This window comes from Perca flavescens, chromosome 2, assembly GCF_004354835.1.
Source record: "Perca flavescens isolate YP-PL-M2 chromosome 2, PFLA_1.0, whole genome shotgun sequence".
In the NCBI taxonomy this organism is placed as follows: Eukaryota; Metazoa; Chordata; class Actinopteri; order Perciformes; family Percidae; genus Perca; species Perca flavescens.
This window is the reverse complement of record NC_041332.1, coordinates 10,395,385-10,415,870: the sequence shown is the minus strand read 5'-3', so window position 1 is coordinate 10,415,870 and position 20,486 is coordinate 10,395,385. Positions and strand designations below refer to the sequence as shown.

Sequence of the window (20,486 nt, the reverse complement as noted above, 5' to 3'; positions counted from 1 at the left end):
AAACTATATTGACATGATAATATAATAACTCCACACCCCTCCAACAAAAAATACATATATATATATATATATAGAGAGAGAGAGAGAGAGAGAGAGAGAGAGAGAGAGAGAGAAAGCCAACCCTATAACCCAGAACATGGGTTACTCTTTGAAAAATAACCCAGAAACCCAAACAACCCAGGAATTGGGTCAAAATATTAGCCCTACAACCCAGAAAATGGTTACTCCCTGAGAAAATAACCCATAATTTTAACCCAGCACAAATAACCCAGAAACTGGGTTGAAGAAATAACCCAGGAGTTTTTAGTGTGTAAAGTAGTAGTGTGTGTAGTAAAAGTGCAAAAGGATGGTAGTATAAGAGCTGACAGAACAGAAATAAGAGTCGGAAAAAGACAAGAGAATGTGACAGCACGGGGAAAGGGAGGGGATAGGGCAAGAAAAAGAATGATAGTTACGTATTGTACGAGATTCTATGAGTATAGGCCGGCAAGAGAACCGTCTTCGGGGGAGATCTGAGTCAGCAGACTCGTGCCCGCCAAAGAGTTCCCCTTCCGGAAGGTCAAGGATGTTCGACTCGAAGCACCAAGAAGGAGCCTGCCCGTCACTTCAGCTCCTCCGTCGATAGGCGCGCACAAAAACTGGCAGGCGGCCTGGGGGTAAGTGCCAGTCCGGCAGCCAGTACAAAGGCGAACATCACTGGACTTGGAAGTATTCATACTGCTTGCTAAAGAAAACCTGGGAGCAGATCTCTGGTCTCGAAGCTGTGATATACAGTAACTGCGGATGTAAGAGAGAAGAAAGGAGAAATCTTCACGACTGTGCATGTGCGAGAGATAAACCCAAAAGCAACAACTCTATGAAACAGAATCAAAGGGAAGAAATCTGAGAGAAAAGGGAGACAGCGGGTGAGCTGGAGGAAAATAATCACTTTCTTTAAACAAAAAAAGATGAGAAATGAAGAATATAGGAGGAGGATAGGGGAATGAAACAGACAGAGAAAATGACCCCAAAGCCACATGACGGAAAACTGCATGTGAGCGAGCTCCAATCAAATAGACAGCATGACCAAGAGATGAGAAGAAGTAAACGACGCGAGGGAGTGGGGGTGAAGAGCAAGGACAGGAGATGACAGACGGAAGCAAGAGGAGAAAATTGGATTGAAAGAGTGATGAAGATGAATGAAATGAAGATGAAAGAAAAATAGAATGAAAAAGAGATGAAAGAAGGAAAATGGTGGGTTTGAAAAGACAGAGAGAAAGAAAGAGAGAGACCGATGAGGGATATTACATTCTACAATGATCAGTGAGATCTCAGATGAGTCACATAAGAGGAATAAAACGTAAGCCTGTTTCTTGTTGCAATGCTAGCCTTGTTATAGTCAATGATTTTTAACAGGTTATTAAGTCCAGATATAAGCATAGTATTGTATATATTTGAAATAGAAAACAACAAAAAACAAGATCACTTTTATTGTCTCCTGTAAAATAAATTTGGCTTGGCTAAAAGGAATTGCTGCATAAATAAAATAATGTCATATTATTCCTCATCACCCGAGGTTTCTCTCTAGAAGGGAGTTTTTCCTTGCCACTGTCACATTAAATGCTTGCTCTTGGGGGAATTACTGGAATTGTTGAGTCTTTGTAAATTATAGAGTGTGGTCTAGACCTTCTATCTGTAAAGTGTCTTGAGATAACTCTTGCTATGATTTGATACTATGAATACAATTGAATTGAATTGAATTGAATTGAAGTCAGTCAGTTATCCAAAGGTCCTTTTTCTGAAGTTATTGAGTGTCTGGGCCTTAATACCTTCTTCTAAATGCTGTTTGGATAAGGGCAAGATTTCTTTGTCTTAAAGAATTGGGTTGCTCACTGTCACTGTCATTAACTTGCTGTTTATCAGTGGCAGGAAGTAGCAGAAAGTAAGGCATGGGGCCTTATCAGGTGAAATGATGTCCCCTCTGGCATGTTGTAAAGCAAGACGCTAAAACGCTCCAAATTGCAATGAACTAGTACTTCTGACTGCATCCAAACTGACCTACAGTTCAGTTTGTATTTATTTGCAGTTGAATCAAACTCAACATCTCTTTCTTTGTGAACCTTATTATGTTTGGTTTTTGTTGACACTGTGTCATATATATATATTTTTTCCAAGATATTTTTAGGGCTTTTTCCTTTTAATAGAACAGGTGAAAAGAGAGGGAATGGGGAAGATGACATGCGGCAAAGGGCTTCGGGTGAGACTCAAACCCGGGCTGCTGGCGAGGACTGAGCCTACATGGGGCGCACGCTCTACCAGGTGAGCTAGAGGCCGCCCCGACACAGTGTCAGTGTGTTTTGTCCACCTGTGTTTACTGTATATACACGAAGGAAACAGAACTGCCTGTCAGTGTGATACAGTCCAAAACAAGCACTAAGTCACGCTCTTCACAAAGCCAAGATGTAGATGATGATTGATTATTTTTTCTGGGCTGTTGTATTGGATTATAATAGATTGTACAGGTATACCTAATAAACCAGTGCATACTGTTTGTTAGTGCTGACGTTGATGTTAAAACACATCTATCAGCTAAATTAGTACATTAATCGTTATATTCAGTTTTTACTCTGTTCTCAAACTCTGTACATGCATATTAATCTATAACCTCAAGATTATAATCTATAATAATGAATTTTAAACCTCTGTAATCCCATGCAACAAGTTTCTTAAAACTTACAATCTTTGTGTGTGCACATGCAGTTTTATAATGGAATATCATAATGCAAAATGCGTAAGAATGTTCTTAAAATAAGACGTTCATTAATAATAACAATAATAATACATTTTATTTGTAACGCACTTTCTCAATGTGCTACTTATTCAATATGGAGAAGACCTAGGAAGAACAGAAATGAAAAGAAAATGAAACCGCAATAGGACAAGGAAAGGGTTAATAATCAGCCAAAAGCGCTGCTAAAAAGGTGGGTCTTAAGGCCGCGTTTACAGTTTTTCTCAGTCGCTTTGGTGCATTTCTCACATCACTATTTACATTTGCACAACAGTTAATGTAGTTCTCAAAACAATTAGTACAAACTGCAAAACCTAGTTGATAACCTTGCACAAGATGGATAGTTCATTCCTCAAAAGCAAGATGAAAAGTCCCGACACCATTGTTTATGAACAAGATAGTCAAATGGCTTTGTCATGTTTTCATTATGACAGTTTACTCTGTAAATGTTTTCCAATGCAAAAAAGTCAGATCTTGGTGACGCTACCTGAAAATGCTCAAGACAGCACTATATACTATTTGCACAGCCATTTGAAAAATACAGTAAAGTTACACATTACTGTATTTAGTGAGGTAAATGAGTAAAAGACACTGAATATGTATGTTTCACATTTTTACTGCATATGCTCTTTGCAATTCTAATTTGTTCACAGCATTGTGCAAAAGAAAAAATACACCCTTATTTATAACAAACAAACTCCCTTTGGGTACAGCTGTGCACAACAGTAAACAATATTGCAGTACATATTTGAACTGAACATACAACATACATAGTACTGTAATCATTCATGAACATCCAGACGTTCCTCTCTGTCTGGCCACATATTTTCATCTACATCACAGCGAATATCATGTCTTGCAATGCAGCGAGGAAAGTATCTCCTCGAGTGGCGAATCCACCCTCTGCAGGACTCAGCTGTGATGTGATCACCTGCTGCATCCATGGCCGCTAGCAGCGCCATTTGGGTATGCGGATGCCGGTCATATACCTTCCACCTCCAGGAAGAGAAAAACTCCTCTATTGGATTTAGGAATGGTGAGTAGGGAGGGAGATATTCCACCAGCATCCTATTATGTGCAGCAAACCACTATCTGACTACATCTGAGTGGTGAAAACGCACATTATCCAAAACAACAAATGCTTGTTCAGATGGTCTCCAGTTAGACCCCCCCCCATTCTCAGGGATTATGTCCCTGTAAAGAGTGTCTAAAAAAGTCAGCAGATGTTGTGTGTTGTATGGACCAAAATACGGGATATGGGTGAGGATACCGTTTTCTGAGATGGCGGCACACATAGTAATATTCCTTCCTTGTTGGCCTGGGACATCAATGGTTGCTCTCTGTCCAATGCGATTCCTTCCACTTCTTCTACCTTTTGCCAGATTGAAACCCGCCTCATCAAGGTATATGAATGTGTGCAGCGGTTCCCTGGCCTCCAGCTCCAGTACATGCTTTATTACAGAAGAGGGAGTGAGAAAAACTATAACAACTTTTCCTGTGTAACATAATGCATTTTGGACAACATATTGTACAGTATACACTGTGAATACACATACACAGAACTGTCATGTAAGTGTAGTGCATGACACTACACAAAGTAAACAGTTTACAGCACTGAACATTAGAATATGCATAGAACACATACATGTTTTACCTGTACATACTGGTGACGGCTCTCCTTCACTCTGTTGCTGTTCCGTTCAAATGGCACATTGTACAATTGTTTCATGCGCATTTCATTCCTCCTGAGCACTCTGTCAATTTTAGCGGCTGAAACAGATTCAATATTCCCAAAGACGTTGTCATCCTCTATAACAGCACTTTGTATCTCTCTCAACCTCATGGCATTGTTTGCAATCACCATTGCACAAATGGCTTCCTCTTGTTGCGGAGTAAAAATACGCCCTCTTCCACCTCTGCAAGGTTGTCTTGCAATCCTGTGTGGTGCAGAGTAAAATTACAGTAAATATGGCAAATCTTTACTGTAACACTAGTGTACACTACAATACACTAAATGTGTGATGCAGTAAAGCTGTATGTCTAAATGTAAAATGTACAGTGACAAGTTATTGTCCCACTGCAAGCTTCATGTATGACACAATGACAGTAGTGCAGTGCAGATTGTTTAGTGCTGAATTACTGTCCATTTATACACACCTGTTCTCCTGACGAAATGTTTGAATAATTGAATTTACAGTGGTTCTCCCAACATTCAGGCCCTATGACCAGCCTCAGCCATTTTGAGGCCGTGATTGACAACATGATCCACAATTGTAGCCCTGATTTCATTAGGGATCCACCTATGTACTTGGCCTCTTCTTCCTCTTCCCCTGTTTTGTCCCCTTCCCCTTCCTCCCCCGCACCCTCACCCATCTTCCACGAGGCTGACCTTCCATTTCTGTGTCACAGTATTGTAGAAATGGTACACACTATGTCCTGCTTGGTTCATATATGCTTGTAAAGTGGGGGTTTATGGGATTCAGCTCTGACAGTGATTGTAGAGAAGTGGCTTATCATTGGTTGCAACTAATGCTTCACACACCCCTTCTCATCAGTGAAAGCTGAGATTCACCTGAGATAAATTGTTCAATTTAGGAGACATTTTCAAGAAAAAAAAAAATTTAAACAATTTGTAAAATTTGCTTGACAGATTTTGACAACTAGTTCAACATTTTTGTATGTAATGACTCAAGCAATGAAATGAGGACTATTAGTTTTATATGGAATGACTATTCAGCATTCACAAGTATAGTTAATTTTGACTGACATGACATAAGCAAATGATAATGTTATAAAACAGAGTTGTATTAAAGCAATTGCAATTTGTTGGAAGGAATGAGAAACTGCTACTATGATTTGCACAAATGACTAAATGTTGTGGAGGTTGAACTAACTGTTGTAAATAGTGATGTGAGAAATGCACCAAAGCGACTGAGAAAAACTGTAAAAGATTCCACACTACATTACATCATTCTCTTACATAAACATGCATGTAAAGTGAGTTTAAATGTAAAAAAAAACTGTGTAAACTGTGTCTACAGTAATTTAAAATGATCTCACCATTACTCATCAAGGGAAGAGTGCCAAGAGCAAGCATGCATGCATGCTTGGTTTCAGGTCGCTTTACATTCCCACTGCAATGCATATTCCTACATAAATTGGAGTTTAATTAAGAGCAAAAGTGAGGTACACTAGATCCAACTTTCAAGTCCCTGTGCATACAAATTTGGCTTGATATTGTTGCAGACCAATCCGCAGAAGAGTGTTCCAAAGTTTATTTCTGACTCATAAATGGAGACGAGGGCAGACATGTATAAAGTACTAGAGACCCAGACCTGAGTATCAAAAAAGTGACTTGAGTAGAAGTTGAAGTGCTCTTCAAGCACCTCACTTAAGTAGAAGTACTAAAGTATTCAACATTTTTGTACTTAAGTATTGCAAGTAGTAAGTATTGTGTTATGTAGTTATTAAAGAAAGCAGTCAAAAGTTTAAACATCATGTTGTTTATATTATTTCAAATGTTTAGCCTAATGAGTAACAATGCAGCACATTAAAAATGTATCGGAGTAAAAGTATTAAAATCATCGAAAATATGTACTGAAGTAAAAGTGGGAGTAGGAGAAAAAAAATGATACTCCAGTAGAGACCAGATACAGCCTTTTAGTACTTAAGTACAGTAGTGAAGTAGTTCTACTTTGTTACTATCCATCTCTGGACAGGGGCTACAAAACGTTTCCCTTTTCTCAGAGCCTGTTAAATGAAATGGAAACTAGTTGTAGAGGGGTTATGCATGAAAACCTAAGTAAACAGAGACCAAATGAGAAGCCACATCTGATATAAATGTCCACATGTACTTTTAAACGTGACATTTTGATGGTGATGTTAGGTTCTTATCAGGATGGAGATGACGGCTGTGAATGTTTTTAAAGGCTTACATGGATTAATGGATGCATTTCTGTCCTCCCAAAAGCTGCTGAGGATAAACAGATTTTATGGATGAACAAAATAATTAATATTTCCGGTATTGATTTTTTTTTAGGTTAGGAGTTATACTTGGTGTATGGTAATATCGTCCATGCTTTGATCCAATATAACAGGTTGTTCATGCACTACGGGACTAGAACATGGGAAAGATGGGTTGGGCTGACTTGTCATAAGGGGAGACCTCAGAACACCCAAAATGTTCTTTAACAACTTAGGAGAGAGTATGCAGAAAACTGCAGGTTTGTGAGCCCATTAGTCTATATCCTTGACGTTCCACTTCCGGGATTTCTCCGTTGCCGTTGTGTTGGCATTTTAAACTCCGGTCAGTTTATGAGGACTATGGTTACCCTTTTCTCAGATCTCTGCAGGGTAAATCCAGACAGCTAGGAAGGTCTGGCAAAGCGAGACTATGAGCTCTTAGACCAATTGGAACTTTTGAAGGGTCACAGAGATGAGTAAACTAAACTTAAGCACACAGAAAGAAGACTAAGTCACAGTAAATCAGAGTCATTCAGTGTTACGTTGCTGAAACCATATTGCCCGACAAAAACTTTGATATTGAAATATTGCAAAAGCTGGATTACATTCAATAAGAATGTTTTTGGACATTCACAAACAGCACATGGCGTCTACAGTATGGCTTAAGGTTCAAGAAAAGTCATAGTAATCCTAAACTGATTATGCAACCATAACACTGTATAGGATTATATTATTATATTATTATTATAGGCTGATGTAAAGAGAAGACAGATAAATGAAACAGGCATAACAGCAATGATGGATGCATCTTTATGCATTATGGATCCTTAAAATCTGGTTTGGTGTGTGTATCTCTGTATAGTAAAGCCTTTCCTCCAGTTGTGTTTTTACAAGAGCTTAAGACCAGGCTCTCAAGTGAGAGCACTTAAAATTGAATGTCTTAAAAAGACAATTGACTTTGTGTGTGCAGAGTTCAAGGATGTAAAAAGCAAAGTGTGTACACTCCAGGTGAAAATGGCAAAAGAAGAAAAACGAGTAGACACATGTCAGCAAAGGGTTTCGGAGTTAGAGAGATACTCCAGGAGATGGAACCTTAGACTTTACGGAGTCGAAGAATCAGAAAAGGAAAACATACGAAAGAAGGCCATCGAGGTCTGTCAGGCTGTTCTGCCGGAGGTAAAGAACAGGCTGGCTGACGCTATCGACACCGTACATCGGCTCGGCACTAAGCGGCAGAATGACAGAACCCAGAGGCATCATCATCCAATTCATTGCATGTGTCTGCAGAGACGCCGTGTGGAAAGCTGCGAAGACGTCACTGCACCTGCGCGACAACGGATTAAGATTTGCGGAGGATCTCTCTAAAGAAGAACGAGAAGGAAGGAGCAAACTTTGGCCAGCGATAAAAAAAGCTCGAAAGGACGGCAAACCAGCCTTCTTCATTGGTGGTCACGGATTTGTCAACGGATCAGAAGTCCCTCTGCCCACCTCTCGCCTGCTACCTGTTAACACAAGGACACCCACTGGTTTGATTTGCACTACACTCAGAGTTGATATTGTCATATTTGTTTGTTGGTCTGTTTGTAGGACTTTACAAAGGCACTTTAATTTACAAAATCTCTGCCTTTTCTATTATAGGTTCTGTTTTTTTTAGTCTGTTTAATGAACGAGGCAGCTGATTGGGAACGCTGTGCTTTTTAGTTGGCCGGAACCAGTGTTGGGAAGGATACTTTCAAAACGTATGTCGTTACAGAATACAGAATACATGCCCACAAATGTAATTTGTAGCGTATTCCGTTACGTTACTCTATCTGAGTAACGTATTCTGAATACTTGGATTACTTCAGGATTACTTCCACATTGAATTGAGTTTTATAAGTGTAGAAATGCGGCTATCACATCCAGCTTACTAAACAGGCCTATAATGGTGTGTTCTTTTTATTCCAACTAGCTGAATGTGTACCTGAACAAGCAGATAGATTATTGTATTTGTAGTCCCGAACTGCATACTACAAAAATCTAACTGCGGTCTAAGCTACCACAAGCTAATTTTAGCTAACGTTAGTTAGCATGTCAAACGGAGTCAGTCTTTAAATGGCTCTGGAGCTAGTAAATCAGCACCTAGGAGAATGTAAAGTCGCACTTCAATGTTAAAATAGCAAGGTGACCAGTAAAACTACAGCAGACGACTACCCTTGGCTAATTAAAAAAATAACTTACTTTAAGATGCTTCTTCAGGTTGGAAGTGGAGTAATTTGGACGCTGAGGAGGTTGGTTGCTGGCAAGCAGAGGCTGCACGGCACATAGCTATATTTTATTCTCCCTGTTCGTTCTTTAATGTGAAATGCTGTTTGAATTTCCAAGATAGAAACTTATTGCTGCCCTGGCTCTGTTGTGCCGGTTCCGACTCCATTCTGACTGATCACGCAAATAGCAAATTTTTTCAATTTCATATCGGGGCTTCTGGAAAATGCATTAAGTTGCCTTAATTTATTCAGAGTGAATAAACTCGTGAAACAGAGAAGTATCGTCATGTAATCCATTGATTTTAACAATGTAACTGTATTCTAAATACCAACTATTTAAATTGTAACTGTAACGGAATACAGTTACTCATAATTTGTATTTTTTATATGAAGCAGCACTCGGTCCCCTTATCCAGTATTACCCTTCTAACCAATTGGTTATTGATCGCTTTCTAGTTTACTCCTTGTTCCTGTTCGTTAATAACTTTGTCTTTATCTATTGTTTTTTTAAATGCTAGGGGACTAAGACAGATTTGTAAAAGGAAAGCCTTATTTTTATTTGCCAAACAACTTCGTACAGATTTTTGTTTTTTTCAAGAAAGTCATTCCACATCTGCTGATGTTAATTTTTGGAAATCTCAATGGGGTAACGATATTTGGTTTTCTCAGGGCTCAGAAAGATCTGCTGGAGTAACCACGCTCACAAATACTTTCTCAGGTGATGTTTTACACTCAGACTGTGACCCCCTAGGACACTACGTATGTCTTATAATTAGAGTTGAAAACATTTCTAGCATTGTTATTAATATTAACGGTTACAATAACAAAGTTGAGAATGATAAATTATTTGATTCTATAGAAGAAAGAATTACATTTTGGCTCACCAGATACCCAAACTCTATTCTTTTAATTGGTGGAGACTTTAATATTGCCCTAGATAATGCTAATGACAGGTGGCCCCCTGGGCGGCCTTCCTCCACCAGCACAAACCTTAAAAGACTTATGGGAAGATTTAACATTGTAGATGTATGGAGAGAGAAATTTCCTGATGAAAGATCCTTTACTTGGAGCAAAAGGTCAGGATCCAGCCAGTCTCGCATAGATTTTTGGTTATTATCCAGTAACATTGAAAAAAAGAAAGTTACAGTAGCTATCCATGCCACACCCCTTACTGACCATAGAGCAATTCATATAAACATCCACTTTAATGTATCTAATACATTCCATAGATCGTGCTACTGGAAATTAAACAATTCCCTGTTAAGACATGAAAAGGTTAAGACTGAAATGATTAGGTTAATTACTCATTATTACAACAATGCTAAAAAGGAAAAATCCTACAACACTAACCGGGAACTGCTTAAGTTCAAGTCAGGAACATTTTTTAGACAGTATGGAACCTTTATTGCTAAAACCAAAAGAGCAGAAGAAGATGAAGTCATAAATACAATTTCATCATTTTATCAGAGACCACTCGAGGAAGTTTCAGAGGAGGATAAACAACTCTTACAACTCCAAAACAAATTGGACGAATTATATCGACAAAAAGCAGAGGGAGCCTTTGTAAGGTCTAGGAAAAGATGGCTGGAGGAGGGGGAGCAAAATTCTGCTTACTTTTTCCGTCTTGAAAGATACCAATCTAAAATCAATTCCATCCATAATTTAGATATTAATGGGGTCGTTACTGATGATGCTAAATTAATTGCAAATTTTTGTTCAAAATTCTATAGCAACTTATACAGCTCAAAATATAATAAAGAAGCTATGTCTCATTTTCTTAACTCCTTAAATAATGTAAGAAAGATTGATGTGGCAGACAAAGATTATTGTGACACCCCGCTTACATTGGCAGAGGTCGCTGATTCGATTGCTCGACTTAAAAACAAGACTGATCTCATGAATTGGCGTATCTATGTCACGGCAATTTGTATTCTGTTTTTGCGTGTTATCAAGACGCATAATCGCAATTTAGCGTGTATATCAATGCAAATCGGCCGCCATTGACCTACATTGCGATTCAATTTCCGCCGTAGCGAGTAGTATAAAGGAACGGGGGATTGAGGTAGGTTGGGGTGGCGGATGGGTAAAACACAGGACTTTCACCCAATGTTTCTTTCCTAAACCCAACCATTTATTGTGTTCCTAAGCGTGTTTTTGTCGTTATTTTCCATGTTTTTGTCACTGTTTTGTTACTAAAGACTTTCCCTGTGTTCTTTTTCAAACCCAACCATTCTTTTTTTTTTTAACAGCCGTGTGACGTTTTCGAGATAGTACGTCGCGTTCTCGCGATAACACGCAACGTGGCGAGGCCACGTGGTGGGTATGTTTACATCAGCTGTATACAGCGTAGGCATACACGTGGATAGCTGAAAATGCGTACAATAACACGCCATTTTGCTTTATGAAAGTGGCGTGTATATTTACGCAAAGTCATGATGCCTTTTTGTAAAAACAATAAATCCCCCGGCACTGAAGGGTTAACTGCAGAACTTTATAAAGCGTTCTCAGGTTTTTACGGAGAGTATAGAGAATGATTCCCTTCCTCCTAGCCTCACTCAAGGGCTGGTCACACTGATTCCCAAGCCTAAAAATATCCGCTCCTTATTGACAGCTGGCGACCTATTTGTCTGCTTAACAATGATTACAAAATTATGGCATCAATTTTTGCCAGAAGAATTAAAGAAACTCTTGATTAGATGAGACACAATCAGGCGTTATGAGAAACAGGCATATCTCTAATAATATTAGACTAGTATTAGATATTCTTGACTACTCTGGCCTTTGATACAATAGAACACCAATTTATTTTTCTATCTTTAGAGAAATTTGGTTTTGGTCACTTTTTGCGCAAAGCAGTTAAAACCTTATATGTTAATGGGAATAGCTCTTTATGACTGAAAAATGGAACTTCCCCTAGATTTAATCTGGAACGGGGTTCGTCAGGGATGCCCAATTTCCCCTTATTTGTTTTTACTTTGTACACAAATTCTCACAACTTATGTATGTAATAGTACTATACAAGGAATCTCTATTGCAGGTAGGGATATCATCATTAGTCAGCTTGCTGATGATACCACTATCTTTTAAAAAAATGCAAGCCAGATACTTGTTACTATTCAAGTAATTAACCAGTTTTCAGAGGCCTCTGGTTTATGCCTAAATATTAACAAATGTGAGCTGTTGCCTTTAAAAGACTGTAACATACAAACTATTTGCAACATTCCGATCGAGAAAGAAGTTACATACTTGGGTATTATTATCACTAAAGATCAGAAAATGAGATGTCCGTAAAAGTTCTCTCCAATCATTAAAAAGAACAAACTGAACCAGTGGTTGCAAAGGGACTTATCTCTAAAAGTCAGAGTGTTGCTTACCAAGGCTGAAGGGATATCCAGGCTCTCTTGTTACACTTGGATAGTAAAATCTGACTTTGACTTCATTTGGAAAAACCGTATCCATTATATCAAAAAAAGTGTTGTTATGAATAAAAATGAATCTGGTGGGCCACATTTTTTGGACTTCAATAATACCTTTAAGATTAATTGGACTAAGCATTTTCTTAAAAACCCTTTCTCGATTTGGAATTTTATTCCCCATTATATATTCTCTCGTTTTGGTGGTCTGGGCTTTATTTTGAATTGTAACTACAATGTAGACAAACTTCCTGTAAAACTGTCCACTTTTCACAAGCAGGTCCTCTTAGCTTGGTCTCTTATTTACAAACATAATTTCTCACCTCACAGGTATCTAATTTGGAATAACAGAGATGTTTTATATAAGAACAAGTCACTTTATTTTGAGAATTGGGTACGCAATCAGATTCTGCTGGTGGACCAGCTATTTAATGTAGAGGGGCGACTTTTCTCCTATAGAGAGTTTTTATCAACATATAACATTCCAGTTACATCGAAAGAATTCGCAATTGTATTTGATGCCATTCCATCAGGCACAATCATGCTTTTTAAGTATACTGGCAGACTTCCACCTACTTCTGTCTCCCTCCCTGATGTGGCTGAATCACCAGTTGGAAGAATCTGTTTTTCCCAACTTCCTCATAATAATAAGAACATTCGTGCATTATTTCAGAAAGAGATTGTTTCTATTCCAAATGTTACATTTTATTGGAACCGATTTGTAAATGACATTGATTGGAAAAAGGTCTGGATGATTCCTCACAAATACTTGATAGTAAACAAGGTGAAATAAGTATCTTTCAGAATAATTCACAGATATTACTCTGCTAATCATTACATGATTAAATTTAAAAGAGACATCAACACATACTGTTCTTTTTGTGAAGACCACCCAGAGACTGTTCTGCACCTCTTTTGGCATTGCCCACACACTAGAACATTTTGGCAAAACCTCAGCAGATTCATCATTGACCATATTTATAAAGACTTTGCCTTATTGTGGAAGGATGTTATTTTTTGCTTTTATAAATGTCATAGTAAAGAAAATATATTCTTCATTATAAATGTATTAATTCTTTTGGCAAAATTTCACATTCATAAGTGTAAATTCAGCACTAAAAAACCTAGTTTTGTACTTTTTCTCCATGAAGTTGAACATTATATTAATCTGATTTATGCCTCAAACAACAAAAAGGCTGTTAAAACTGTCAACATATGGTCCTATTTCTCTTTATAATGGCCTATAAGCTTCCCCTAGCAATTCTGTTTTATATTTTATTTATCGTTTTCATTGTTGTATGTTATGTACATTTTGGCTATTCACATGTGATTTGTACCCTTTTTTTGCAATAAGAAAATGCGCTGGTGGTCTTCTAGCTGCAGTCTTCTCCTGAACAGCGGTGTCGCTAATGTATGGGATTAGTTTTGTGACTTTAATTCCAAGCAAAACTTCTCAAGTATCAAACAAAAAACACTAACTCAAGCAAAAAATTGTCACCTCAAAGGTAAAACTTAAAACTTGCAAACAAAACATTTGTGTAGTTGTAAACTATTGGTCTTTTATTTGTTTGATATTATGTCCTTTTGTTTACAGTTCCTCTGCTTCTTTCTCAATGATCAGTCTTTTGCTCTCTCCATCACGTCATTGCAGTCATGCTCCCAGCTTTCTCCTTTGCGCTCCCTGAGTTTTTGCTTGCGATTCTGACACAAACATCTCGCGTGGGCGGGTCTTACAGGGGTGCGTCCCCATTGGCTAATGAGTGTTAAGGGAAAGTTGAGGTGACAATTTTTTTGCTTGAGTTAGTGGTTTTTGTTTGATACTTGAGAAGTTTTGCTTGGAATTAAAGTCACAAAACTAATTCCATACTAATGACCAAAGGCTACCGACGTTGCTCTTTCTACGGACTAGAAGAAGAAGAAGAAGAAGAAGGTAAACAACGGCAGAACTGGCAGCAGCATTGCTGTCAATGCTTCGATGTGATTCACTGACCTACTTCGTCGGATCGAGCCTTTCATTCACCATAAAAGAACTCATCTTAACCCGGTGTGTGTGTGTGTGTGTCTCTCTCTCTCTCTGTCACCTGTATGTGTGTGTATGCTCTCTCTCTCTCTCTCTCTCTGTCACCTGTTTGTAGGTGTGTGTGTTCTCTCTCTCTCTGTCACCTTTGTGTGTAGGTGTGTGTGTGTGTGTGTGTGTGTGTGTGTGTGTGTGTGTGTGTGTGTGTGTCCCTGTGTATTCTCTGGCAGTGCTTCAAGTGTGTTTGACAGTCTCACCTGTGGCTCTGCGTCGTCTGGCTGCAGAGATGTGGGAGGATGCGGTCGGCCTCGCCGCTGTGACCGTGCTGGCCGTCCTGGAACAAGCCTATTTCTCTCTGCAGGTGATCTATGCCAGGAGGAAGTATTCGGTTTCTCCCCCGCCACCACTGGCCCCCCAGAGTTTGAGAGGATCTTCAGAGCTCAAGCCAACTGTTCCGAGTATTTCCCGATCTTCATCATCGTCCTGTGGACGTCCGGACTGGCTCCGCTGTATTTCAGCGCCCAGGTTCTCTGGGTTCTGATCGGGTTCTCCTGTGTAGTTCTAGTAGCTGCTGGCGTTCTGCAGAGTTTACCTGGCGCTGGAGCTGATTGGCCGGTTCACCGCGGCACTCCCGACTCGCCTGAGGACAGAAGAGAGACAATATGAGACTTTTACATTTCATTTGTGATGATAAAATATTAAATTAACATTCCTATTATATTTCATTTCTCCTCAAAACTTGTTTTAATTGTCTGTTTTTCTGCATTAAGTCTGGTCTGTTCATTAACTAACTCATTCACTGTTTTAACAACGGTTGAATAAAGAAATGCTCTATTAAAAAATAAAAAATAAATAAATAAATATCAATGGCCACGGGAGCTGATGAAGGTCCTGCTACTGCCTAAAACGTCTTTTCGCTTTTTTATTTTATTTGAGCCGCTTGGGTAACTTTGTTTCATTTTGGCGTTTAGACCATTGACATAAAAGAAAGGTTTAGACTCGTCTTTCTCCGTCTCTGTGTAGGCTACTTCCCATTTCTCCCTTCACCGTGTGTTCATCTTTCGCGCTGCGGCGCACTGTTACGGACTAGTCCATTTCATTGTGAAAGTAGGGGCGCAAAGGATTTTTTTTTTTTTAAGTTCTGCTGCCGCCCCCCATGTGACATGAAAAAATCGCCCGTGCCAAAAACCGCCACTGGTTTGCGTGTGTGTCAGTGTTGCCAAAGAATGTCTAATAAGGGGAGAACTTCCACTCTCGGGAAAATTCCGGGTTGGTACAATGGGGCTAATAGGGAGTGAGATAGGGAGTGAACAGGCTCTCCATAGACAGGCTCTGGTGTTGCCAAGTCCGCTTATTATAAGCGACTTTGGGCTTGTTTTTCTGTAAAGTCGCTTACAAATATTGGTAGTGGCGGGTCGCGTTTTTTTGGGCTTGTTTCTAAAGTGTAGTTGCTTATTTGGGCTTGTTCCCAGCTCCGTAATAAGTTGTCAAGCAGTCTTGCCTGTTCCCTCTGTCCCTCCCCTTTCCCCATACACACAGGAGACAGCATAGTTTTTTTTCCCACCCACATCCTGCTTCTAATTGGCTCTGACCCAGATGGCAACGAGTAATAGCCAATCAGAGGCAGAGAAAGGTAATCAGTTTTTTCTGTTTAGGAAAACGTCAGTGAACTGAATGAAAATACGCGCGAGTCGCGACTGATGGTGACTGGACTGTAGGAGAGTTTTTGGAGGAACAAATGCCCCGGGCAAAGTGGGCGAAATACGGGAAGAAATATAACAAAGACTGGGGGAAAGAGAAAGGAGTAAAAGAATGGATTCAACCCGTCGTAATAATTTCTCCTGCTTCTGGGTTATAGTTATTTAAAAATGGGATCTTCTGCAGTCCCTGCAATAATAAATAAAGAATTTGTGAATTCAGGATGGTATTATGCAAATTTTAATTATCAAAGGTTATTATACACACATGTGTATATAATCAGTGGTGTAGTCTAATGTATTGTAGTGGGTATACTGTACATATATATATATATATATATATATATATATATATATATATTATTTTATTATTATTTTTATTATTTTTGTTTAAGTGTGGGGTCTGGGTGTCCTTCCCTACGGTTATTTACTTCATTTCCTGCATTCCGATACATTTTTATGCACCAATTTATGGTGGAAATACCTTTTTTTATTTAGCCAGTGCAAAGGAAAACACAGATGACATTCAAAATATATCAAATATATAATGGAATATAAAGCAGTAAGGGGGCTTTCACAGGGACCTAAATCTCTCTGCATGTTCTGCAGTGTTAGTTTAGTTTGCTCTCACATTACTTGACCCCGTATTTGTGAATATAAATATCTGAAGTAAAAGTTCTGTCACAAAACTATATTGTTGTGTATCATAGCACATTTTTAGGTGGGTGTATGGAAGTCCTGGAGATTTCATAGTGGGTATACTGCGTATACCTGCGTATCACATAGACTACTCCACTGTATATAATGTACTTGGTACATCAGTCTATATTTGATATCCCATCAGTTTTCTAATGTTAAAAGGTGGTTTAACTCCCTATTGTAGTCAGTGTCCTGAAGCTCGGGGGAGAAAAATAAATAAACTACCGTGCGTACAGTTTTGCAAAACTGCGCACAATTTACCAATCTGTCCACAGGGATGTAAATTGACAATCTGTACCCACGGATTGTAAAACCGTGCACACAGTTTATTTATTTTAATCTTCCCGGGAGTCCGTAGAAAAAGTTGCTTGTTTTGGGCTTGTTTTCACAGGCCTGGTTGCTTATTTGTCTCGCGAGATCTGGCAACACTGGTGTGTGTCTGTGTCCACAGATGTAGGTGTTTTCCACCCATTACACTAACATGTGCCGTGCCGCTGTAATTAGCTTTTCAGTGTCAGTTCATAGAGGTAGCTCTTACCTTATAGCTAATTTAATACTCTCAACCGTGATGCACACACACTATCTCACAAAAACACACACACACACACACACAGGGACAATTAGAGGGGGAGAGAGAGAAAAAGACTCAGAAATAAACAGTATACTCTCCGGCTCCCTCTAAATCATCATCATCATCACACACACACACACACACACCATCTGTCTCATCTTCTTCCATGCTGACTTTCCACAGATGAGACCCAAAGGTATCCCACAGAGCTGGGAGATGATACAACTCTGCGATACAAAAAGTAATGTCGAGAGACAAAGCGGAGCAGAGAGAGAGAGAGAGAGACACACACAGAACAAAAGACAGTGTGACAGAGAGACAGCCGTTATTATCAAAGTTTTATATTCATACAACAAGGTAGCAGATGGATTGTGAATACTGTGATATGTGGAGCCGCTTGGAGGAACACATATTCACTTGCAAAACTTACAGTGGATATTTCTCCACAATGACTTTTACTACTGTAGCTCACAGCTGCAGATGTTAAAATAAAAGTACACCGGTTTTTATCATCCTAGCGCTACCGGCGGGTTTCACCAATTGAAGTTAACATTACATGTGGATTAAATTATAGTCTAGTTTTAAACAGGAAACAAATAGACCTTTTTCTACATCCATTTTTTTTTTCTTACAATCTTCAAAAATGCTGGTATCATTGAGGTAGGTGACTATGAGCGAACTCCTAAAAAAGAAGTAATGAAAGAAAGTTAAGTTTAAGTTAAGTTTAATGATCTTACATTTTGAAATTCACAATAAATATAAACGTAAGAGTTTGAGCATCAAATTCTGTGAGTTTTTTTGTTGTTTTTATTTTTATATGCAGTTGGTCACTGTTTTGAGTTGTTTCAGAGTGGTGTACTTTTTTAATCATTTGATCATTAGCATTACAACTTTCTGTAAGTTTGGTTTTAAGCAAATATTTTTAATTTGATGTCTGACTTTCATTCACATTAAGTTGAATTTCAATCTAGTTGAATCATTTTTTCAGTTCAGTTAAACTAAACTTTGACTGATATTTGTTTTTGATTGATTACATGGCATTGGAAAAACTATTGCTAATCTACTCATCCAGCAAACATGGAGCAACATTAGCATTCTTGGCTCGCTGCCAAATAAAGATGTCTAAAAAAAAAACAATGGAATGTTACAGAGGCTGCAACTAGTGCTTTGCGATTTATTATGTTAAATGTTGCAAATGAATATTATGATTTGTGTTTTATTTTACGAAACGAAACCTTTTTGGGATGTAATGAATGCAACTTCCACTAATATTGCCTACTCAGGCTCATAGAGCAACACACACGCATGCACGTGCACACACACGCACGCACGCACAAGCACACACACACACACACACACACAGTGCCACGCAGTCAATAGAATCATTCCACATACAGGTCTTGTCAATCCATATTATACTCTGTGTGTGTTTGTGTGTGCACGTTCATCGTTGTGTGTGTTTCCAATTTATTCCAGCTGTTTTCATCAACAGGTGTAAAATTACTAGAACTCTGCGCAACACATTCACCCCCTAATTACTCTTTTTATCACACACTTGACCTTAAATCTAAACCTAGTCCTTTTGATCTTTACCCTTTGTAAAGTTGTTCGGTCTGATACCGTAACTACCCAGGTAATACCACAGCGACACCCAATTTACATACAAGAAATCACACCAAAAGTCTGAACACTTGAAACAACATATTTGGCTCTTACACCCTTGACCCAAATCCAACTCCTAAACAAACCCGATCCCGCCTACACCAACCTATTACGGGAATATTGACACAAGTTCACTCCAATTTCTTTTTAAATTGTGACCTGAGCTGAGACTGCACGATGTAGCATTCAATGAACTCTAACCCAAACCCCATTTTCATAAAGAAATCCTAAAAACAGCATAACCTGGAAAAAAATTAAAGCCCCCAGGGTGCCAAAAGACATGAAGCAGAACCCAAACCAGCAGCTTATTTTATAGTTTAGTCATGTACTGTTATAATACCTATTACTCAAAACTCCAATAATACAGTGTCCCAGTTAAAGTATTGCATACATTTAGTCCATAAAAGGTTGGTGATAGCGTAGTAAATTTGTGCTAATGTGTATCCCTGGATGTTTTTCCCGCATCTTTCTTTCTTTGTTTGGACATGTTTTCTTTTAATGTAGAACTACAGGCTCCTACCACACATTGAGATGTCACTCTTCTTCATGTGTTTGCTGTATTTTGTCTTTTCGCCTCCGTGGCATCTGGTTGGCAGCTCTTGAAGCTGAGCAGGCCGACAGGAAACAGAACAAGCAGAACACAGCCAAAACCCTGAGGGAAAGGGGGGAAGTCTGGGTGACGGATAGCTACAGTAGAGAGCATGGGACACAAGAGGAGCAAGAGAGAGAGAGAGAGATACACTAAGATATAATTAACCAAAAATATACTGAAACATACTGATGAATTTGGTTAATACCTACCCCCAGCAACCTGAGACATCATATAATAAATCTGTTGGATGGACTTGGAGTCTGTGTTTTCAAGTTTCTGACCCTCTCCTTAAGCATGCTACAGGAACTTACAGAGGCAGCGAGTTGGTAAAGTGCAGCTGGTAAAAAATGGTTTTTATGGGGGTGTGCTGGCCGTATAATTAGGTGTTTTTACCATCACAGGCTTCCTTCCACGTGGGCTTCAACCAATGTAAGTGGCTCCAGGGCAAGACCATTAAAAATGGAGTGACTTTGTTCCTGTTTGACTTCACACAAGTCTGCTTCTCAGTTGATCTTCTTACACTATCATCAAATTTTCGGGCTGTTTGGTGTTTTTCTTTTTGTGGATGATTCCCTTAGCCAGCTCTCAGTTTTGTACTTACTGCAGCGTATATCCCAGATTGCCTCTCAACAAACCTCTGAGATTGTCGGAGGAAGTTGCTGAGCTTTTTGGTTTATAACAGTGCGCCGCAGCGCGAAAGATGAACACACGGTGAAGGGAGAAATGGGAAGTAGCCTACACAGAGACGGAGAAAGACGAGTCTAAACCTTTCTTTATTGGCCTTGGATATAATAAGAAAACTAGATAACCATGTCCCAAGTCCCTGAAAGTTGTTTACTGGGCACTTGCGGTGGAGTCA

The 20,486-nt window shown here is 39.0% G+C and overlaps 1 pseudogene; it reads left to right on the top strand.

The window, feature by feature from the left end:
• Positions 1-14,605: 14,605 nt before the first annotated feature.
• Positions 14,606-15,250, top strand: LOC114571618 (leukotriene C4 synthase pseudogene; annotated as a pseudogene).
• Positions 15,251-20,486: the final 5,236 nt, after the last annotated feature.